Source organism: Thermobia domestica, chromosome 7 (genome assembly GCF_964235325.1).
Source record: "Thermobia domestica chromosome 7, izTheDome1.hap1.1, whole genome shotgun sequence".
NCBI lineage: Eukaryota > Metazoa > Arthropoda > Insecta > Zygentoma > Lepismatidae > Thermobia > Thermobia domestica.
This window is the reverse complement of record NC_137460.1, coordinates 161,674,932-161,701,081: the sequence shown is the minus strand read 5'-3', so window position 1 is coordinate 161,701,081 and position 26,150 is coordinate 161,674,932. Positions and strand designations below refer to the sequence as shown.

The 26,150-nt window shown below is 35.8% G+C and overlaps 1 protein-coding gene across 1 annotated transcript in view; it reads right to left on the bottom strand.

Annotated features, from left to right (window-relative positions):
• Nucleotides 1–26,150, bottom strand: part of cm (AP-3 complex subunit carmine) — a 100,911-nt gene that overhangs the window by 71,005 nt on the left and 3,756 nt on the right. The window lies entirely within an intron of this gene.

Sequence of the window (26,150 nt, the reverse complement as noted above, 5' to 3'; positions counted from 1 at the left end):
TAAATGACACAGAAGAAATACGATAATGTAGACACCTGCATGCGGATATTGTAAATGGAAAACAGTACATGACATATAATAATAAATGTTTTCCAGCTAAAGAAATGCTAATTGGACAAGCAGAATATAAAAGAGACCTTAAGAAAATAAAATATGCAGATCACACACTTAGAACAAACTAATATAAAGTTTGATTCATTTATATGCATCACATGTAACGCGGCAGCTGATGTTGGTGGTCGGAATGAGTGAAAGAAAACGCTTGAAAATTCCAGATTTTCTCAAGGTTATTATGGTTGGAATAGGGGAAAGAACACTGGAAAATTCTGGAAAGATTCAAGAGTATATAAATACTGATGCATTTGCATAATGTGTACATTTACGTAGAAGATTCTACGAAGAACAAGTGTTAAGTTTGCGAAGAAGAGATTTTACTACTAGGAGAGACTGGAAGATTGGTAAGTACTAACTTTGTAGTATTTTTGTATTATACTTTTTCATTTTTATATGGGAAGGGACATTGAAAAATGAAAAACATGTAAAACTTTTTGTAATTGTCTGGAGTATAAGGGGAACGGAGGAGTTTGCTTTAATCGGGAATTGATTACGGATTTTCCGGCATTGAATACCATATGACTCGGTGTACTTTTATGGCATTATAACTTGACTAAGATATAGTATAATGTAATATTGAGGATACAGGTAATCTAGATTTTTATTGCAACGGGACTCTAACCAGGGCTCTCCCACGTGGAGAACCGTACGCTAAATTTTATGCTTGTAGTGTGGAGTTTTTACTTATATATAGCTATGAATTTTGTAAGACATAACAGGAAGTCAACAGAATTCGCGTCGGGAATCGAACCAGGGCTCTCCCACGTGAAAAACCGTATGATAAACCTTTTGCTTAGCAGGTGTTGTTATTTCTATGTAGCTATGAATTGTGTGAGACGTATAATTGGTATTTAGAAAGTATATGTTAAGAAGAAAGTTATACTGGATAGGGAGCCATGACACTGCCGGAACTTGAACCTGGGCTCTCCCACGTGGAGAACCGTACGTTAATTCTTTTTATACTTGCACTGTAGACTTTTTCAGTAATAGATGGTATATTCTTACTGTGTATGAACGAACTTATATTGGATAGGTAGTTAGCAGAATCTGCACCTGGAAACGAACCATGACTTTTTCACATGCAAAGCGAATATGGTGAGAACGTTAGTGCTACATTGAATATCATATTTTGTAATTTGAAAAATCGTAATACGATAAGTAACTATTTGCATTGTTTCTTTTCTAGGTGCTGAAGCAAATAATAAGTGAAAGATGCGAGAAAAAGCAGAGAGCGAGAGCGACAAAAGACGTGGATTTGAATTGGATCATTAATTAAACAGAGATAAACTAATATTTGGTAAGTATTTGGCCTAGGAATTAATTCGTGCGGTTGGTACGCACACATTGAAGCTGTAGTACAAACACAAAATACATAAATACCTTAAGAAAAATATTGTCCATCGCTAGCCACCACTTTCGCCCATCTGTCAGGCAATGTACGGATTCCGTGGCGAAAGAAGTCCTCATCCTTGGAAGCGATCCAGTCAGAGACCCATGTTTCGATATCTTCTGAAGAAGTAAACCGCTGTCCAATCAAATCGTTGTTCATGCAATCGAACAAGTAGTAGTCCGAAGGAGCAACGTCTGGTGAATACGGCGGGTGGGGTAAAACTTCCCATCCGACATTTTCTAAATAGGTTTTGACCGGTTTTGCAACATGTGGGCGAGCGTTACCATGTTGAACAATAAGTTTATCATGTCTGTTCTCCCATTCTGGTCGTGTTCTGGCCAGAGCTTGCTTCAAACGCATTAATTGTCGTCGATAACGTTTCACCCGGTTGCAGCAGCTCATAGTACACCACACCTTTCATATCCCACCATATGCACAGCATAACCTTTGCACAGTGAATATCTCGTTTTAGTTGTGATGGACCTGGTTCACCTGGTTTCACCCAGGCCTTTTTTTGTTTAGGGTTCTCGTAATGGATCCATTTCTCATCACCCGTAATAATTCGATGCAGAAACCCCTTTCTGCTCTGTCGTTGAAGCAGCAATTCGCAAATGGTTTTTCGTCTTTCAACGTCTCTGTCTTTCAATTCATGTGGAACCCAATGTGACATCTTTTGAATCATTCCCATGGCTTTCAAGCGTTTGGAGGAGACTGTTGTTTGATCAACGCCTAATGCTGCTGCAAGTTGTTCCTGCGTTTGACACGAATCCTGCTCGAGCAATGCTGTAAATTCTTCGTCTTGAAATTTTTTTGGCTGTCCAGCTCGCTCTTGGTCTGCCAAGCCGAAATCACCACTTCTAAACCGTGCAAACCACTTCTGACACGTTCGCTCAGCTAGAGCATGGTCACCATACACTTCCACCAAAATACGATGACTTTCAATCGCACTTTTCTGCATGTTAAAGTAATGCAGCAGGACACCCCGCAAAAACACTTTATCAGGCACAAATTGCGCCATGTTCACTTAACTACAAACTGGTGTTGTTGACGCTTTAATCCACTGCCCTATACTACGAACGATACGCGATGACAGGGGTTTGCAACACATGTGTGGATACACGGAACTGTGGGACGCTCCGTTCGTTGCGCCATCTCTTGTCCACCCGCACGAATTAATTCCTAGACCAAATATTATTATTATTATTATTATTATTATTATTATTATTATTATTATTATTAAAATTTTGTTTGTTTTAAGGTTTTTATTCATCGTATACATATAGTGATTGCACTTTTCGTCTTGTATTTTACAGAAAATGGACTTCTACTTTGAAGAGGTTAACTTTATTGTTAAAACCATATTCCAAGGAAGACTGAGAGGCTTGGATAATGCTGATCGTGTTTTACAGATTTGGCAGCAGGTAGTTGATCTGCAAGCAGCAGGGTACATTGGATCATCTGAAATTGTAAGTGATCTATTATCGCTTTTGTACCTATATTTTAAAAATAATCAGTATATTATACTGAATAATGTTCGCTCAGCGGACATTATAGACCTCTTTGACCACGGTTGTTCCGTGAAGATCGATTGTAGGCTGCAGCATTTATATAAAATGGCCTCTGAGAAGGGACAGTTAGAGCGAGTGAGTGATAAAAGTATATCCGAGTTCTTTTCATTTACGGGAAATCGTGAAAATGCTCAATCAGAACATAATGATGATGACTCATTACATATTGATTGGGCACTATTAGAATAAATTAATTTGGATGAACCATTAGAAATTCAAAATTCCGAAACAAATAACGAAACTGATTTTACAGAGATGTTGTGGCAAAAATTACAAGAAATTGAGGAAGAAAATGCTCGTGTGGATCGTCTGAATAATGCACATTATTCAGAAGATATGCGGCTCACAACTTCTCAGCACCTTCCATTGCGAGGGTATGGAGGGAATGAAACAGAGTGTAATGTGTTTGAAATTGTGGGGAGAAATGTGAGAGAGTACCCGCGTTTCAATATGAAACGAGTGGAAATTATTGTAAAACCAACGGTACAACATGTAATTACAAATCCCATGGATTATATTACGTCCATGATGGATCATGCGCTCTCTGCCGTTTTGAGGGATACACGACCCCACGATTTTGTCGGTTTAAGAATAAAATCCGACAGAGATCTCCTGAATAAGGAATAATGGCGAAAACGTCAAAATTTGAATACCGATGTGGTTCTTAGAACGGTGGAGAGCGTACTAAATAGCAACGAATCATTTCTTTTAGGGAACCAAATAGAATTTCGATTTGACATTGTTGATGGATTACACGGACAGGGTATATCTAAGCGCGCAGCGGTAAGAAAATATGCAGAAATGAGTATTTTTCTCAAGGATCATGTACTGGCCACAAAGGCTAGTGATTTCTTTTGTCTGCCAAAATCCATAATATATTGGATTACAAAATATGAACAAACTAAGGATGCACTATATGTTATGACCCTGCCTATGCACAAAACATGGCAAAATAAAGCAGAGAAATTGTGTAACGATGCAAAAATGTACGTTGAACGGAAATAGGGATTTGATTTGGAAGATGTAGGTGCTTTTCAAAATTATTTAGTGAAAAAGAATTATAAAATTATAGTATATGAACTACCGGAAGACTCAAGATCACCTGTGGTACGCTACCCAGGAAAAATGTGGAGAAAAATATATTTCTTTTGTATCAGAGAGGGGATACTGTGGTCCACTTTCAACCCATTAGGAATATTAATTCATTTATGGGTAAGACAAGTTTTTGCTTTTCGTGCTTGGAAGGATATAATGCATCACATACGACTCATCAATGTCAGATGAGATGTTCGTACTGTGAACATTCTCATAGTAAAGAAAGTAACGCGAAACTAGTACATTGCACACAATGTAATAGAAAGTTTGCGAAGGCACTTGTTTTAAAAACTATTTAACACTAAATAAAGTAAAAAAAATACACATGTGATTACGTGAAACTGTATAACTCATGTGTAATTTACGATGTGAGAAAAAGAAAATATCCTTATGTATGCGGCGACTACTATTGTAGTCTTTGTAAAGTGCACGTAACTGTTGGTCATCGATGTTTCGTTCAAAAGTGTAAGCTAAAACGCACTGAACGGTTTTTGTACATTATATTTGATGTGGAAACCATGCTATTAACACCAAATGAGAAAGGTGAACGGGAGCATACTGTAAATTTATGTTGTTGTTTGAATGTATGTTTCCACTGCATAAATACTAGAGTAGATAGTTTGTGTTTTAAGTACGGAGATAAAATAACCGGGAACCGAATGTTTTCGTTTACAACCATGGAGGCGTTTATTGAACATGTGCTTATGGAAAGGCCAGAGTATCAGATCATTGTGGCACTTGCTCAGAATAATTCGCGATATGATGGCCTATTTTGTGTTCGGAGACTTATTGAGAAACAAAAAATAACTCCACATGTTCTTATGCATGGTCAAAAGATATTTCAAATTAGTATTAGTAATCGATTTTATTGTCGGGATACTTTTCTTTATCTTGGTGTAAAATTATCCAAATTACCGAAAACATTAGGATTGAATGTTGAATTGAAAAAGAGTGATTTTCCATACCTCTTTAATACAGAGGAACATCAAAATTATGTTAGACAATGACCGGCATTGCATTACTATGACCCGGACTCACGTAGTACATCAGACCGGGCAGAACTTATGCTGTGGCATAAAGAGCGAGTACGGAATGGTGATGTTTTTGATTTTCAGAAATAATTGTTGGAGTACTGTCGGAACGATGTGCGTATATTGGCGGAGGTAGTAATTAAATTTACATCCATGATTGAAGAGAAAACAAATGGTATTCAATGTTTTATTTCTAGCACAACGATCGCCAGTCTAGCAATGTTGACATATCGGTGTCATCATTTGCTTGAAAACACAATTCCAGTTATTCCTCCAAACGGGTTCCAACTTACTCAACAACAGAGTATTAAAGCATTAAAATGGTTGAAGTATATGGAACACGTAACAAAGAGATCTATTGTTACTTCGAATAATGCGTTGGAGGAACGGTTTCGCAAACATAAATTCGGTGGTTTTGACGCAAAAACAAACACTATATACCAATTTATGGGCTGTTACTGGCACGCCTGTAGAAGCTGCTATAAAGATAATAGAAATAGCATTGTATGCAAAGAAAATGGTGCGTACAACACTTTTGAGAAGAGATACAAACAAACAGTGCACTGCCGCAACTATTTGAAAAAACTAGGTTATAATTTAATAGAAACCTGGGAATGTGAATGGGATGCAATGGTAAAACGTGATAAACATATACAGAATATCCTCGAACAACGGTGCAAACATATTCGTGATCCTCTCATTCCGAAATCTGCCTATCAAGGAGGAAGAACAGAAAAGTTATATGTAGACTGTGCAGAGGACGAATACGTGGTTTACGTAGATGTCACTTCGTTATACCCCGCAACATTGTGTAAACGAGGCATGCCTGTGAATATACCTAAAGTACACAATGGCCCCAATTTCCCCAATGTGCGAAACATTCATGGGCTTGTAAAGTGCAGTGTTCTTCCACCCACCGATTTATATTTTCCAATTCTCCCTTATGTTACGGGAGGCAGGTTGATCTTTGGATTATGTAAATCGTGCATGGATGAACAAAATGATGACGAATGTACGCGCATAGATCTTGAACGTATCATTACCGGTACGTTCTGTACCCCCGAACTGCACAAAGCATTAGACAATGGGTTTCAGCTAATTGAAATTCATGAAATATAGGAATTTGATTTATTAGTCCCGGAAAAAGTTGTTTGTGAAGGATTATTTAGCTCATACGTCAAATGCTTTTTACAAATGAAACAAGAAGCTTCAGGTTTTTCTGCTGAATGCAGTACAAAAGAAGAGCAGGAAAAGTATATTGAAGAATATTTCAGGCATGAGGGAATATAGTTACATTATGAGAACAGAATATAATCCAGGGCTGCGCAGTACAGCGAAACTGTTTTTTAATTCGCTGTACGTAAAAGGGGGACAAAAACAGGCTTTTTGCACTGCACAATTGTTGATACAGCAGAGGATTTTTTGAAAATTTTAACAGATCCTAAATATGAAATTTAAGCTGTAACAGCAGTTGGAGAAACTCATCTAATAATTCAATATAAAGACTGTCAGAGTGAAAATATCCCATTAACATTTTCAAATGTTGTGCTTACGACACTTATAACATCATGGGCACGACTGTGGTTTTATGACCTACTAACAAGTGTTGGAGAACAGAATATAGTCTTTTGCGATACGGAAAGTATCATGTTTATACAAAGAAAAGATGAGCATCTCCCATTAAAATTAAGTTCCTAATTGGGTGGGTTAACAAATGAAGTTCCCGAGGGTTGGGAAATACGTAAATAGCATTAGGTGCAAAGAATTACGCCTACGCTTTACGCAATGCTAGTGGGAAAATGAAATATGTATATAAAATTCGTGGAATAACATTAAATCACAGAACAAATGATAAAATTAATTTTGATAGTTTTTATGATTTAGCGACGGGGAATCGGGAGGAAACTGTAATCGAAATGCCATCCAAAATTGTTCGGAAACCAGATTTGCGCATCTTTTCTCGAAGAGAACTAAAGACACATCGAATGGTGACCAGTAAACGCAGACGAATAGACGCTGACATTGTGACTGAAAGTGTTCCGTATGGCTATAGACCTCATAAATGATTGGCCACAAACTAGTTTTTTGGGAATAAAAAGCAGAGTTTCTATCACATTGTGTCATTTGCAACGAAGATGTTACGTATCAACATCCATCGCTATTCTCGTCGCCGGTCCGTCACGCGCTGGTAAAACTCACTTTGTTAATCGCTTAATCAAAGAAAGAAATGATATGATTAATGTTTCCTTTAAAGAAATTGTGTGGTGTTATGGCGCAGTTATACCAAACTTGGACGTTGATGCAAAAATACGTTTTCTGGAAGGAATCCCCGATATAAATACTTTTGATATAAATGAAAATTCGTTACTCATATTAGATTATTTAATGTCAGAAACAAATGATGATGTGGCCAAATTATTTACCAAGTACGCTCACCACAAGAAATTAACCGTAATATTTATTGTTCAAAATTTATTTCCAAAAAACCGGTATGCTCGAGATATTAGTTTAAATGCACATTATATAGTGGTATTTAAGAAACCACATAAGTTACAAATTGAATATTTAGCGAGACAAATTATGCCTCGTGAAACCAAACAACTCGTGAATGTCTTTGAGGAAATTACACAAAAACCATACACGTATTTATTGTTTGATCTTACAAAACAAACACATGATGTCCTGCGACTGAGAACAAATTTATTTCCCGGAGAAATAGTGCATGTGTACAGAGTGCAGTAGTGTTAAAAACGCGGCCACACCGTTTTATGTTTAGTTGGTATCAAGATGTTGAAGGTAAAACATCATTATAATACGCTCTGCACGCTTGCGAAATGCAAGCCATCCGATCGGAAAGTTATTCTTCAAAACGCACCGGGTGATTTGATTCGTATCATATCACAAGTAGCAAAAAATACTATAAAAGGAAATATCCCCAAATCATTAATTCGGAAGCAAAAGCTCCGTAGACGTAAGAAGATCTTACGTGCTCTCTCCTCAAAACTTTCTCTTAAAAAGAAAAAGAAATTATTACTACAGAAACGTGGTGCATTTCTTCCATTAATTCTCGGGCCACACATTGGTGCCTTAGCCTCAACAATTTTTGGGAGATAACATGTCGGAATTACGTAAAATGTTATTAGTTCCAGAAAATGCACTTCATAGAATACAATTTAATTTAAAGACGCATGAAGCACATCAATCAAGACAAGATAAAGATATGAGCGAAATCTTACAACGTAGAGATTTGAGTAGAGAACAAAAATGGAATTTGCATCAGCAAGTATTTCATCAATATTTACATTATAAATCGGGCCCCACACTGGAAAATCCTATTGCCTTACCAATTGTTGACTCAGAAAATGCAAGTAGTCGTACAGATAGTGGTATTTTAACTCATGTACCAGATATATTACAATCAGTATCAAAAACACTTCGAAGGAAAAGGGATTTATTACTTAAACAACTCATTAATTCACAGAAAATCTCGTGAGATCAAACAGGTACAGTGGCTATCGATGGAAAGATCATTCCCAGTTCCAATATTATCGTTTTAGTGAATGATGTCATTCGTACACGGAAATATTGAACACAATCAGTAGGATTACAGTCGTTTAAAACGTTATTCGATGATGTTAATGTTCCTCGGGAATTTATTAGTTCACGTACACCAGGACCGCCTTCACCTGCTTTTGCAACTCCGAAAGTGACTGACTGTAAAATTAAAAACGGCATTCTTCTTCGACTACAGTATCTCCCGCAATTGCAGCTAACGTATTTCGGTATTGGAGAGAATATAAAATGTAAATAAGAAATGACAAAATTATCAAAAATCTATTACAAGTATTCAGATCCTGCATCTTTATCCAGTGTTAGTACATTAGAACGTAAAACAAAATTATCCCGAGAGAAAATTAAAGAATGGTTAGCATCACAAGATGCATATACAATGCACGCTCCAATACGGAACAATATTATGTTAATGGCCCTAATGAAACATTACAATGCGATTTGGCGGACATGCAAAATATTGCAAAGTATAATGACGGATATCGCTATATTTTATGTGCAATTGACATTTTTCGCGGTACTTGTATTGCATTCCTGTGAAAACAAAGGAAGGACCTGAAATGGCTAATGCAATAACTTCAATTTTAAACCAAGTGCCATTACTGGTTCACGTTCAAACTGATTTAGGGTCAGCATTTTATAATCGTCATGTAAAGAAAGTGTTTCAAGATTTTGGGATTAATTATTATAGAGTACATTCGGAAATGAAATGTGCGTTAGTAGAAAGAGTGATTCGTACCATTAAAAGTAAAATATATCGTTATTTTACTGCAGAAAATACGTATCGGTACATTGATGTATTAGATCAAATTGTACACAATTATAATCATAGTTATCATTCAACTATTAAAATGGCACCCGCAGAAGTAAATGATTCAAATATTAATCAAGTGTGGAATACGCTGTACGGAAAGACGTAAATAAGAAGAAATTAACCTGTAAATTTCAAGTGGGAGATTATGTTCGCATTACTAAATATAAACTAAAACTTGGAAAAGGTTATTTGCCAAATTGGTCTAGAGAAATACTTCTCGTTGATAAGTGTATAAAATCAAATCCTGTCACTTATAAATTAAAAGGCTGGAATGGTGATGAAATTAAAGGAATATTTTATGCTGAAGAATTACAAAAAATATTTCTAAGCTCAAACAAAAATTATTTAATTGAAAAAGTTCTTCAACGTAAGAAGGGGTGGGTTTTTGTAAAATGGTTAGGGTACCCAGAAAGTATGAATTCGTGGATTCGAGTATCTAGTATTCAGTCCGCATAATGAATTCGTCATTGAAACGCGGATTTTACGAGACGTTACCTTCCAATGCAAGTAGTACTCTTTTTGATAATACAACATCTTCATTTCGAGTAAAACTTGCAAGATCCATAGATTTAACGGACGAAGAGTGGGTTGTGGGCTTAACACAAATTAATATACCGTGGAGTTTTTATAATGTCGGTCCAGGTGAACAAATTACAATCGATACATTTATTGATGGTGCTTATATTCGATATCCTGTTAAAGTAACGGAGGGATATTATGCATCCATTAAAGCCATCTTAAATCTACTTCCCGAAAAAGTACGTATAATAAAATATAATTATTTTAAGAGTCAAGTGTATATTCAACATTCCTTCCGGTCACGTGATCGGTGTATTCTAGACATAACAAAAGTTTACAACATATACTCGGTTTTATAAATGAAAATTCATTTTTTTATAATTCAGTGGTGTATATAAAAGATCAAAATAGGGAACAATTTCTGACACCTCAGGGAAAATATCCCTGTAACCTTGATTATAATATTCCAACAGAAGTTAACGTACGTGTGGATATTGTAAAACAAGAAGAAATTGAACCTTTACTTCGTAAAATTGGTATATTTTATGAGCGGTATGGACGAATCAAAAATGTTTTATTTCATAACCCACAGTACGTAAAAGTCGAAAAGAAATATTTTGATACGATAGAAGTAAACTTATAAGATGAACACGGAATAAACTTACCATTTTGTTTTGGAACTACGAACTTGACACTTTACTTTAAACGAAAATGATTTCTGAAAACATAGAAGACAGCTTCTACATTACACTGGTTTCAAATGCAAGTACAGAAGTTTATCCTAAAAATAGTCCAACCAATTTCATTAATAATTTGAAAAATACGGCACGTTTAACAGATACGGATTAGTGTGTCGGATTAAGTGAAATACATACTCCTTTAACGTGTCATAATATCACCGAAGATGAAAATATCGTTTGGTACAAGTTAGAAGGTCATGAAATTATGAAAAGTAAAATTACTCCTGGATATTATGCATTGAATACATACTGGAAGAATTAAATAAAGTTTCAGAATTTATAAGATTTAACGCTTCCAATATTATTCTGAACCAAACGTTGAATTCATAATAGTTTCACCTACTTTGGCTATACAACTAGGTCTTCATGAAAAAAAGATCTCCTTATTCAAAAACAGGGATTTAAACAACCATACTTAGATATTGGATATCCCTTTCAAATTTTTGTGCAATACTGATCTTATTGAATATCAATTGGGGGAGATACGCAAGCTCCCTTACTACGTATTGGAACTGTTGGCAATATGAATTATGGGAAAAGTCAAATGTTACTATATCAAGATATTCATTATATACCACTTTCTAAAATTTGCTTTAACAATGTTGAAATACTACTAAAGGACCACGAAGGACGAAATTTACCATTTCGTTCCGGGACATTGACAATGACATTTCATTTTAAGCATTCTCCTGGAAAATGAAAAAGCAACGTACGTATTATCAGCGGGGACGTGGCTTCCCTTCTTTTCAAGTCCAGTTTATCAACGGGATCATGGGATTGGTAGTTTCTTTAAAGGTTTATTTCGTTTTCCATTGCGTTTATTAAAGCAAGGTGCCAAAGCTGTAGGCCGGCAAGCGTTACAAACGGGAATATAAGTTGCAGGTGATGTACTGGAAGACCGACCATTGAAAGAATCGTTCGTGCTCGCGTAGAAGAAGCTGGAGAAACATTAAAAACTAAAGCTGCAAATAAACTTAGTTGTTAACCGGTAGTGGTAAGAGACGTCCACGAAAACGTAAGGCTCCTGCTATTGTACAATTCGGTCCTCCGGTCAAACGTAATCGAAAATACTCCGGTGATATATTTAGTTAATCATGGCTTTACTCAGTGAAAGTAGTCCTGAATGTTGTACAAGTGAACTTGATTTGTTTACTATTCCAATGACTTAAACTGCTATTGAGTCATCTTCCACTGTTGAATATCGTCCGGTTTCTACTTTATCGCCAGAAGGACCAATTGAATTTGTTGTACCTGGTGAAACTGGTGATTTTATTCACACTGCATACTTGTATCTCTATGTAAAATGTAAAATTACAAAAACCGATAATACACATTTAGTTGAGGCGGATATTGTTGCACCTGTAAATAATTTTCTTCATTCGTTATTTAGTCAAGTTGATGTTTTATTAAACGATAAATTAATTAGTTCATCATCTTGTTCCTATCCGTACCGTGCTAATATCGAAACATTATTAAATTATGGTAGTGATGCCGCTCGAACCCATTTAACCGGGGATTATGGTATAAAGATACTGAAAACCAATTTAATGTATTAGGTAATAAAAATACTGGATTTACAAATCGTGCCCAGTATGTTAGAAATAGTGCATTATTCGATATGTATGACCGTGTCCATGCTGATATTGCCGGTGTGGGTGGTATGCTTCCTAATAAAGTAAGCTTACGTGTAAAATTACATCGTACAAAAGATACGTTTTGTCTAATGTCTGCTGAAAATACAGCATATAAAGTCAAACTTGAAGACGTAACACTTCACGTGCGGCGTCTAGATACTGCTGCTATATCATGAATTATGTGTGCCGCTCATACTTTCGAATAAACATCTAGTACAACATGATTATGGTATTGACTGGAACAATGGCGATGTAGATTACTCATTGTTACCTACTATATTGAAACAATATTGTGCTAATACCTGTACCATGTATACTTATGGTAGGACACGTCAGGACTATCTGGAGCAACTATTGGAACGGACTGTTGTGAATTTAGAAGATTTACAGTGTCCAAAAGCATCTTCCTTGGGATTTCATGTTTACTCTTGTGCTTGTTTAAAACACAGAGTTGAACAATTTAAGTGTTGTGTGCGTGAAGCTTTATTATATGCCGAATACTTAAAAGTCTATGGTTATGTTTTATACGTAAATCCAAATAGTGTAACATATGTTCCATCAAAAATAAAACAAGAGGAGGAAAGTAGGGGCGAAATAGACTAATAAACATGTATAGTAATCAATTATTACAAGTGTTACTAAAGGACTGTATTAATGGTGCAAATGTGACTGGAATTTATCCCATTGATCGTTTACCTATACTTGTTCAACACCCTGTAGGGCTGATTATTAATTTGGAAAAGTCTGATTTACCTGGTAGCCATTGGGTAGCGATCTATATTAATAACAATAAACATGGGTACTATTTTGATTCTGTGGCACACGGTGTGCCTAAACTAATTCAACAGATCCTACAAAGGAATTGTAAACTTTATTTTGTAAATACTGTACAAGTTCAAGATAATCATTCTATCATGTGTGGATATTTTGTATTATATTTTCTGTATTATATCATACGTGATGTTTCATTTGACAAATGTATTCCAATGTTTAATCATAAAAAATTTAAAAAATAATGATAAACTTGTCAAAAAACATGTAGAAAACATAATGAAAAATAAAAAAAGTAGATGTTTGTAGATTTTTAGAAATAAATAAATACCAATTTTTTTAAACTTTTATATTTTTATTTCTCTATAAAATATCTCTTTCTTACAATAATTTTAAGGTTACAATGAAAACGTTAAACTTGCTATGACCTTACTAAGGATTGTGGATCGCTCATTTTTCCACCAATAATTCAATTGTTGTTCATTTCGATATGCACATGCCGATTTTTATTCTACTTGCTTATGAAACGAACAAATTTCATTACAAACGGTACCTTGTAATTCTGCTAATGGTGGACAACCTTTTCTTTCCAAATCCACAATGTTTGCTATTGCAAAGATTTTCTCTATCCAAATAGATTTTTCCCCACCTTTACAAAGGAAAGTTGCATCTGATGTACAAAAATCATACATAATATTCCGAATATGTGATACGAGATAGACAGTCTTACTAGACCATGACAAGCCATACAAGTGGTTTGTAAGCCACTCGATTTGTTTTTGGCAACCTATTGGTAAATCGTTAAATTCACATGGTACTTTTACTAAACAATGGAAATTTAATGTATCATCACACGCAGTAAGACAAAATTCACGTATCACAAATTCATTCGGGAAAATCTTAAATTCCTGTATGTCTACAATATACATTTTATGGCAAACTGAAATTTCACACGAACGTTCCATGACAACTGGAATAACTTGTATAATAAATTCAATATTTTTAAAGCATTCACCAGTTTTTAACATAAAGTTTGTGATTGAAATTTCACGATGTCGTTCATGAAAGATTTCAAAGAGTTCTACTAAAGTCTTATCATTCAACAAGTGGTTTTCAAGAAAAGTTCCAAGCTTATGCTGTACACCACTTATTCCATTTGAGCGTAAGTATAGAGTTATAGTTTCTAACACACAACTTTCACTAATGTTTTGTCCACAATTCTCACTATCACAATACATGATTAATAATAATAATAAAAAAGGAAATCAAACAATTAAAAATTGAAAACAATACACAATTCACCATATGTCTACGTATTTCCCATAATCTTTCTCTAGTAAAATTTTCAATAGGGTGGGTCTGTATTCAAAGTTTCACACAAGATCTCGGAAACGTTCAATGAAATTCCATATCATTGCAAAAGGTTGTCCATGCTTTTTTTCTGTAAATTGATAATAATTCTTCACGAACCACAACTTTTGTTACGGCATCTATAGCTTTCCGTTCAAGAGATTCCGTATCCAACACCAAGCAATCATGTGTCCATTGACTGCCGTCTCCGAACCCGCAAGCAAAACTAATACATATATCGTCTGGTTTCCAGTATATTATACAGTCTTTTATATTTGGTCTAGGAATTAATTCGTGCGGGTGGACAAGAGATGGCGCAACGAACGGAGCGTCCCACAGTTCCGTCTATCCACACATGTGTTGCAAACCCCTGTCATCGCGTATCGTTCGTAGTATAGGGCAGTGGATTAAAGCGTCAACAACACCAGTTTGTAGTTAAGTGAACATGGCGCAATTTGTGCCTGATAAAGTTTTTTGCGGGGTGTCCTGCTGCATTACTTTAACATGCAGAAAAGTGCGACTGAAAGTCATCGTATTTTGGTGGAAGTGTATGGTGACCATGCTCTAGCTGAGCGAACGTGTCAGAAGTGGTTTGCACGGTTTAGAAGTGGTGATTTCGGCTTGGCAGACCAAGAGCGAGCTGGACAGCCAAAAAAATTTCAAGACGAAGAATTTACAGCATTGCTCGAGCAGGATTCGTGTCAAACGCAGGAACAACTTGCAGCAGCATTAGGCGTTGATCAAACAACAGTCTCCAAACGCTTGAAAGCCATGGGAATGATTCAAAAGATGTCACATTGGGTTCCACATGAATTGAAAGACAGAGACGTTGAAAGACGAAAAACCATTTGCGAATTGCTGCTTCAACGACAGAGCAGAAAGGGGTTTCTGCATCGAATTATTACGGGTGATGAGAAGTGGATCCATTACGAGAACCCTAAACGAAAAAAGGCCTGGGTGAAACCAGGTGAACCAGGTCCATCACAACCAAAACGAGATATTCACTGTGCAAAGGTTATGCTGTGCATATGGTGGGATATGAAAGGTGTGGTGTACTATGAGCTGCTGCAACCGGGTGAAACTATGAATGGAGAACGTTATCGGCGACAATTAATGCGTTTGAAGCAAGCTCTGGCCAGAACACGACCAGAATGGGAGAACAGACATGATAAACTTATTGTTCAACATGATAACGCTCGCCCACATGTTGCAAAACCGGTCAAAACCTATTTAGAAAATGTCGGATGGGAAGTTTTACCCCACCCGCCGTATTCACCAGACGTTGCTCCTTCGGACTACTACTTGTTCGATTGCATGAACAACGATTTGATTGGACAGCGGTTTACTTCTTCAGAAGATATCGAAACATGGGTCTCTAACTGGATCGCTTCCAAGGATGAGGACTTCTTTCGCCACGGAATCCGTACATTGCCTGACAGATGGGCGAAAGTGGTGGCTAGCGATGGACAATATTTTTCTTAAGGTATTTATGTATTTTGTGTTTGTACTACAGCTTCAATGTGTGCGTACCAACCGCACGAATTAATTCCTAGACCAAATACAATCCAATGATGTAAGTTCCACAGTACACTCGCATGGTAAATTCAAAAATTCTTCCAACTCCCAATTCTGCACCTTGGAATTACTCACTGTTGGTGAAGGTGTAGGGGGGGTATTCTTCTATTTCATGATCCACATCAAGTAACGGGAAAACTTCTGTTTCCAATGGCGGAGGTTGCGGGCTCACCAGCGGTTGGGATGTCCCCGGTAAAGACGTCAATACATCCAAGTTGGCCGGGGTAACTTCTGTTTCCAATGGCGGAGGTTGCGGGCTCACCACTGGTTGAGATAAAACCTCTGTTCCCGCTCTGGTCCCGGTAAAGATGTTAATATATCCACTTTGGACGGAGTAACTTCTGTTTTCAGTGGCGGAAAGTGCGGAATCACCACCGGTTGGGATAAACCTCTGTTCCCGGCAAAGATGACTTGCGAAATCATTTTCTCCTCTTGTACTAAAATTCAAAGAGTTTGGTAAATCCATGCTTTAAAACCAACCTATAACTCATTTTCACTGAAAAACACCTTGTATTTAATATGCTTAATCCATCATCTGAAATCCCATTCCAACGATCAAAATTCCAGAATATTCTCCAACGAGGAACATCAGCTGCCGCGTTACATGTCATGCATATAAATTAATCAAACTTTATATTAGATTGTTCTACGTGTGTGATCTGCATATTGTATTTCCGAAAGGTGTTTCTGTATTCTGGTTGTCCAATTAGCATCTTTTTTAAGAGGAAATCATTTATTATATGTCATGTTCTGTTTTCCATTTACAACATCCGTCCGCAAGTGCATACATTATCGAATTTCTTCTGTGCCATTTACAAGATCATTACTATGTCCTTCAAACTGTCAACCGCCCGTGCATTAGGAACTGCTAAAATGTCAAAATTATTGACATTCTTGAATATTTATGAATGTCGATAACTGTATACGAATCTATTAGTGTTCCTTCGCGGGGGATAGAACCATAAACATAATATATTTTTAAAATACTTAGTTTCACGGCTTTCTTCCCAGGGGGGAGAAGACGTAGTAGTTATCCAGCATTTCTTATAAGTACCTTATTTGAAATATGTAAAACAGTAACAAGTGGACAACACAATATAACACATCTTCTTATCTTCAGTTTTAATTGTTGATTTCAATTGCAATTAACAATTACAATTAACAATTACAAGTTTCAATTGCCAATTGCAATTAACAATTAAATGTTTCAATTGCACCCTTTGCGTTTGACAATTAACAATTAAATGTTTCAATTACCTGGTGACCAATTAACAATTGATGAAAATTTAATTGCAAATTTTATGATTGAATTCAATTGCAATTGAAATTAACTGTCAATTACAAATTGAAATCAATTGCAATTGAAATCAATTGCAATTAATTTCCAGAGCAATTACTTTCAATTGATTGATCAATTGCAATTGATTTCAATTGATTTTGTCCAACAATGCTCACAACACAACAAGAGTAAATACAATTCAGAAAAGGAAACTTTTCCTACTCCGTTATCACGTGAGATAAAACAGTCAAAATTCCACAACAATAAGTACACCCTTTGAACACACCGTCAGTGGTCTAGAGACATACTGTTTCTCCTTTTTCCATTCCCCTCTCTCTCCATTTCCAACATACACAAAACAAACCCATAGCCCAGGAAATGAAAGGGAAAAATCCATGATTGTCGGGAAAAAATCGAGACGAGCTGAATTATTACCAGTTGTTAGGACCCAACTAGAGATACAGTTTCCCAAAAGTCCCCACCCCTTCCCCTTGTGCTTTCCCCTCCACTTCCCCTTTAACATCCGATTTGCAAGGTTTTCAATTATCGCTCATATCTCCGTTATTATTAATCCGATTTTCCAACTCTTTCTACACTTTTCTTCCTTGAATCACGATTTAAAAAGAAAAAGTTACTCTTAATAATTTTCGCTAGGACTAATACTTTAAGAGATATTCGTAGAAATATGTAAAATTTTACATTTTTATGTGTACTTTTTTACGTTATATATATATATATCTATATCTATATATATATATATATCTATATATCTATATATCTATATATATCTATCTATCTATCTATCTATCTATATATATATATATATATATATATATATATATATATATATATATATATATATATATATATATATATATAAACTTCGTGTATTCGATAATTTATAGAAAAGCTTCAAATAAAAGTTGAGCGCGCTTCTTTAGCTTTACAATGGTGTGTATATTAATATACTTAGAGGTATGGGAATATGTAAAAGGGCATCTTAAGAGAGCGAAGTGAGTGCTCACTTGTACTACACACACTGGTGCCGGACAGCCGCTCCCTGCGAATTGTTTAGTGGACTTTAATATGTCAACATAGTAGTGGTGTGTTTCGTATGGTTTGCGTCATAAGTGGTGTTGTTTTGTTATTTTTATCCTGTTTGTGCTCATTAGGACAATTCATGGTTAATTAATAGTTTTACTGAGATAAAATGTTCGGTAAATAGTATAGATTTTGAACTATCTTTTACTTAAATGTGACTTCTAAGTTAAAATTTCTTATTTGTTCAATATTCCAAGTCTATTTAATTCCATCCCTCTCTCTCTCTCTCTCTCTCTCTCTCTCTATATATATATATATATATATATATATATATATATATATATATATATATATATATATATATATACCCCTGGGCTCTTGAAAACACGCCAAATTAAATTACATCTCCTCACTATGAAATTTCATTGTTACTATGGAAACTTTGGACTATTTTAAATTATCAAAACTAATACGCAGAAAATTTAATGTGTTTTAATTTATAGAATCAATTCGTATTGTAAAAAGGGACCAGAGTTACTTCCGTAAAGTTTCGAGAGTACAAACAAACAAACAAACAAATTCAAAAACAGCAAGGTTCCAAATGAGTGTTAAAACTCTCAATCACCGTGTAGGGGACATCAAAAATAGAAAAAAGTTCTGTTCAACTTCGGTCGGATGCCACTAGTTTCGGAGATACAACGCGTCGCAATAGTGGGAAAGTGAATTCCACAGGCCTGCATTTCAAAAACTGTACAAAACGTAGAGGGTGCAGCTTAAAAACTCACAAGAAAGTCATACCTGCTCTATTTAAAAATGCAGATTTCAAAACTTTGCAAGGTGTGCGCGAGGGATGTCTCAAGGGAACTAAAAAACCGCCGATGAAATTCACTGTCGGTTTTTTGAGTCCCTTTAGAATGCCATTGAAGTTTTTATTTTATTTATTTATTTATTTATTTTATTTTATTTTTTGGAACTTCTATAACATACTGAACAACATGTGGAGATTAGAGAAACAAGAAGACAAAGAGACTAGGCAGATTTGGACAAGTTCACTACATGGCTTAGAGAATGCAATCTGTTCACTAAGTTATCTGGAGAACTCCTTTCTTTACCATCTGAATATGTGTCTGATTCTGTCAACTGTGGTGAGGCTTATGAAATAGGAGTCGTAGCGATGGAAAAAATGAAAGACAAAAATTTTAGTGATTTACAGCTTCATAGAAGGGACATGATGAAAACTCAGCTAAACCAAAAGAAGTAAAAGTTCGGTCAAAGGAAGTGACAGTCAATCCTCAACAGCTTTTCGACGGAATATTGAGTGTTTGTGACAATCCAAACAAATTAAAATAATATCATGTGAGTTAGCATCTAGACCACCACCTCTTTTTGATTATGTGTCACTCCGTAAAGGCACGAAATTCTCATTGCTGAAGATATTCGAAGGTGATTTGCAAGAAGATATTGATGTAATTGATGCGACATTTGTAGTCGATGGAGGGTTTCTGATTCATTATATGAGATGGCCGAGTGATTCAAAATATGGAGAAATAGTTAAATATTACTGTGAGTATGTAATATCTAAGTATGGAGGAAATACTATTATAATTTTTGATGGATATTCGGAGCATTCGACCATTAAACACAGGAACAAAACAGAAGAGCTGCAAATAAAACTTCATGCAAAATAAACTTTGATGACACAAAATGTTTAACTGCCAAAGAAAACTTTTAAGGAAATAGGCAAAACAAGAAAAATTGTTGCAATCAGTAGCATCAGAACTGAACAAAAGGGATTGTATCAGTCTACACGACAGAAGAAGATACTGATGTTCATATAGTGGAAGCTGCCATAGAAAAACTAAATCAGTGTACCAAGATCGTTGTTGTAGGTTCCGATACGGATTTATTCGTCCTTTTAGTGGCCCTTACTCCTGAGAAAGAAGAAGAAAATAGAATGTATTTTTTGTAAACAAATAGGTGGTAAGGATCAAACGTAAGTATTTTATAACATTCAAATGTTGGTTGAACAAAACAAGTCAGAAGAAGTCTCTTATTTACCTATGCAGTGACTGGCTGCGACATTACGTCTTTCTTTTATAATTCAGGAAAGGTAAAAGCAGTAGAAATGTTGAAATCCTCGTCTGATGCTAAGAAGCAAGCTTTGATGTTTACCGAGGACAATATTTCCGAAGAAGAATTGCTAAGAAGTGGAGAACGTTTTGTATGGACTGAATACTCAAACTTGAATGAAGCCCGATACTTCAAATTCACTAAGCTCACAAGAAAGTCAAATTTGAGATCGAATTTCGATTTGGCTAAACTATCTCCAACAACAGAAGCATGTCAACAGAACCTACTAGGGATTATTTGAAAGTACAGAGATGGTTAGGAACCAATTTGTCAGTACTGAATGAGGATGGAAACTAGAGTCCGTAAGAGGAAATGGAGGAAGCAGAAAAGTACTTGAACCAGTTACCTCTTCAAAGCCTTTTGGACCAGATGATTTATTGTGTTTAGTGTCGTATTGTTACAAAATGATTGTGAGGATTATTGTTAAGTGTTGCCAGATATGAATTGTTCAGCTATGTGCGAATATTATAATGGTCTCTCATGTCACAACCTAGCAACCATGGATGAAGATCAAGACACAATTAATTATGAATAATAGCATGTATATATTGTAAGTAGTGTTAAATGCCTTCAATATAGACAGGAATTGTATGTATGAATTATTGATAGGATGATGTGTAAACAAAAGTCAAGAAATGAATAATGAACATAACGTGTATAAGAAACATAAAGTTGTAACATTAGCTAGCTATGTGGGTGAGAGGTTCGTGATTCTGTGAATGGCAATGATTATTTTTAATAGATAATATTGTCAATTGATTCACAGCTGCCGGTTGTGATAATAGTGTCAATTAATTCAAAGCTGCCAGCTGTTAGTCCGGGACACGGTTGGTCCATACGTGGTGAATAATGGAACAACCCTATATCATATGGGTTAGGGGCAGAAGCCCCCCTGAACCAAAACTGACAAAAAAAGATAGGCGAAATTGATATAAAATACGAGAAATATATTCCACTAACTCGGAAAATATTTGTTTACGATCATCATTCATCAAGAACGATAGTGAGTGTGGCTTGAGGCAGGGACCGTGAGTGTCAAAGCTGAGGTTACCAATAAAGCCAGAAAAAAAAGAAAGGAACCCATTTTTGGATATTGTGTAGGAGTTCACGTGGCATTTGAAATAAACGAGGCAAGCGAGGGCGCGGCAACTCTACGAAGTTAGCAATAATGGTGAGCACGCACTTCGCTCTCTTAAGGTGCCCTTTTACATGTTCCCATACCTCTAAGTATATTAATATATACACCGTTTTAAAGCTAAAGAAACGCTCTACAACTTTTATTTGAAGCTTTTCTAAAAATTATCGAATACATAAAAGTTAAAATATAAAAAACAGAAAAAGTACATATAAAAATGTAAAATTTTACACATTTCCACGAATATCTCTTAAAGTATTAGTCCTAGCAAAAATTATTAAGAGTAACTTTTTTTTTTTAGATCTTGATTCATATCGGATTAATAATAACGGAGATATGAGCGATAATCGAAAACCTTGCAAATCGGATGTTAAAAGGGAAGTGGAGGGAAAAGCACAAGGGGGAGAGGTGGGGACTTTTGGGAAAATACACTTCTAGTTGAGCCCTAACAACTGGCAGAAACTCAGCTTGTCTCGAATTTTTCCCGAAAACCCTTTATTTCCTGGGCTACCATACACCTGTGTGATTATTAGAGCGAAGAAGTTGAAACCCCCTGCTGAGAGATGCTGTCTTTTCAATCTTTCGCACATTGACCGAAAGGCAATGACTCACAGCAAAAGAATGTTTTCAGTTGAAAAAGGATAGGAAGAAGTAAACTCTTCGTCCGCAGAGTTTGTTGTTTCTGAAACAATTGCATCTTTGGCGACAGAATAACCATAAATTATCTTTCTCCTGCAGTGAGGGATCATTTGCACATGAGGCATTAAAAAAAAAAAAAAAAAAAAAAAAAAAAAAAAAAAAAAAAAAAAACTGAGTCTCACGCTCAAAGAAACTTTAGCAATTCAAAGAAACGTACCGCATAAATAGGCCAATACTTTAAATTAGGATAATAAAAGTAAACATTAATTTATCACTCCAAAGTACATTTAGAAATACAATTTCTTTCAACGTTTTAGTCAGTGTTCGAATTAAACTTCCGATGCTGTTTTGTCACTAAGGCGAAAATTTATCCCACATAGGGATGTTATGTTACTTCTGTGATACGAGCCGGACATAAATTTTTACGAAAGGGAAATTTCCCCGGCATCGCCCATTAATTCGAAGTATGATTATAGTTAGGAGGCCGCAGAAAATTTAGAACGGGCTAAGCCCGTCCTAGCCGCTCTGACTACGGGCCTGAGTACCGTGAAAAAATCCACGGACACCATGGTGTCCACCAGAAACTTACTAGGCCATGGATCGAAACAGGGACCTCATGCACCAAAGGCAAGGCTCTACCACCGAGCTACCATGCCCCTTATATACAAATTGAAATGAAGAGACAATATAGTACTCAAAGGATCATGCGCAGTAAAATTTGCTGGAGAAATTATTTTATTTGTATTCCAAGGTATCCACATGTTTTCTAAAGTAGGAACATAACGAAAGTAAGTCAACTATCAGCAAAATAACGAAAAAAAGTGAACAAAAGTAACGAAAACAAAAACAACGAAAAATTCCAAGAATGAAAACAAAAGTAACGAAAAACTAGTTATAATAGAACCTGAAGGTCGAAAAGCATACACGCACCGTCTTTCTGCCAAGACTACACTATCCAACTGAAGAATCAGTAAGCAAGAGGGTGAAAATTACAATATCGCTTTCTTTTGCAGGAAGACAACTGGAAGGACTTTTTGAAATATCCCTCTCGTGTAACAAAGAAACATCTGATTTTCTTCAATAGTGTTCCGTTTCCTTTGGAGACCTGAGGGCGATCCTGCTGGTGTGTCCTTCAGGGTGCATTTTGCCGATCCCAAACGTTTCAGTATTTGTGCGCTACCTAGCCAGCTGTTTTCAGTTGGTCATGTAAAATGCACAGAAAAAATTGGGCAAGTCTTTAATTTGCCCATTTGATGTTGAGAAAAGAACCCAACCAACCCCTGCGGGGCTTCTAACCCGTTCCTGCTGCTGCTGCTGCTACTACTACTACTATTAACTACTTGTTACTACTACTACTTTTACTACTACTACTACTACTACTACTACTACTACTACTACTACTACTACTGCTGCTGCTGCTGCTGCTGCTGCTGCTGCTGCTACTACTTACACTATAGATCTGTATAGTAAAACTACACCCTTAGTTTAATGAAAAAGCTCTATGAAAATGTAAAAAAAATAAGAAACTTCCCTTGAGCCGGGTTTAAACCAGTGATGTGCCGTAAACTATAATTTTACGTCTACGCGATTGTCTACTGTAATCTATACGTAATCTACATTACACCTTTTCCCGTGTAAATTGTGTAGACAACCACTATCAAATGTAAGGAAGAATTTCGTTGCTCGTTTGTTCATATTTCCTCATTCAGTTGCTTTGCTTCGGTGCAGCGAAAGATTAGGGAAATGACTAACATATAAAAAGTAAAGGGAATTATCTAATTTTTATGTTTACTCTGCTCTGCACATACCACTTCAATAGATTTTCAACTTCGAGCACTGCTTTCATAATGAAATTTACAAAACTAATTCTCACATGTGGGCTTTCAGTCTTGAATCTGCTGTATTTGCCAATTTTTTCTTGCATATTTTACAAAATTCATAATATTTTTCATTTTCCTTCATCAAGACGAAACTAAGTATTCGAAAGTTCCTATTCGCTGGTCTAGGCATTTTATTTTGTACGCAATTTCGCAAGGTAACGACAAAAGAAAGCTCCTTTATTGTCCACGACGCCATATTAAATTACGTGTTGTTGACATATTCTACATAGTCTACGTTGTTTACATTGTCTACGCATAGTTGACACGTAAACGTAAACTATCGTTTTTTACGCATAGACGCACATCTCTGGTTTAAACCTACGCCAAAAGTGACTTTCATTACTAATCCGCTTACTAACACGCTCGGCTACGAGGGCCAACAGCATTGGGCCTTTGCTTCTTGTTATATGGCATGTCTCTTGATGTGTTATCTGTATCGGCAAATAATATAAGAGAATACATAAAAGGTTTGGGATCCACAAATATGCCTCGAGGACCTACTTGCTCATTTAGCCGCTATGGGAAATTCCATCTTCCCCGTCCTAGGTTGGTAATTATCTCTTTTTACAGAATGCTAAACTGTTGTAATCAAGTAACAACTGATGTGGACATTTTTTTTCGTGCTACTCAGCATTTGAAAGAGCAATTAAACGAGTTTTAACTGAACAATACTACTTTTACACTCTTTTTCACACTGTTTTATTGTTGTCTTGTTTTTCTTCTTTCTTTTGTTAACAATTCCCTGTGTAAAATGGCAGTTATGCTGTATCTGAAAATTTGTTCAATAAATAAAGTTTCACTATATGGCAACGTTGCAGTTTAATTTGGCACCATTAGCGTTGTTCTACCACAGAGAAATGAAATGAAATTTTTGAGTTTTACGTCCTACGATTATGCCTGCTAGTCTAAAGGAGACGGTGATGATGAGTAATTAATGAAATGGCGGAATGAAGAAAGTGGGAGAAAACGGGAGAACCCCGAGGAAACCCACGCACACAATTTTTGTCCACCACAAAGTCATTTGGCGGGAGCAGGGTGACCACTCCACCACTGAATAAAAACAATTGTCCAATAGATACTTCTTTGTAACTGATTTAAATACATTCATTGATTCAATGTTACGAATATCTTTAGAAAGATTATTATATAGCGTTGGACCTAAGTATATGTGACCGTTTTGAAACAAAGTATAATGATTTTGAATGTGGCGATTTTCCCTATATCTAGTATTATGACAGTGAAGGTTTCCTTTATAGGCAAAGAATGTATTAAGATTCTGGCGCGTGAAAATTGATAACTGTAATACATAAAGACATGGCAGTGATAATATTTGTAGTATTATAAAAAGAGTCTAAAATAGTATTGATACTCTGTTGCTCTTTAAATGGGACGTTGTCATATGGTACAATTCGCGTCTCCACACATGAATCTGAAAGTTATATATAAATTGCTGGCGACGAATTTCATGTTTTCCCCGTCGACACAAACCCTAGTTGTGGACTTAACCCATACATGCAACAATTCTATCTTAGAGGTATTTGTCCAATATGAGGGAAATTTGACATTCATTGGAGGCAGTATTGCCAGCTCGTGGGAAAAATCCCATTTTGTTGATTTTTGATAATTTTTTGAATAGGGATAACGTAGAAATTGGCAGAAAATATGGGATTTATCATATATTTATCCCATCAACACCAACAATAATTCTTAAGGAAGGGGAAGTCAACTAATGAGTTTACGATAGGCGTTATTTAGTGCTAATTGTCAAATTTTGTTACTGTAAAACGTATCCTAATATGCAAATGATTTACGCAGTGGCTTGAGAGTCTGAAGGAACAAGTATTAAGGAACTTAAAATGTAAACTGATATTTAAA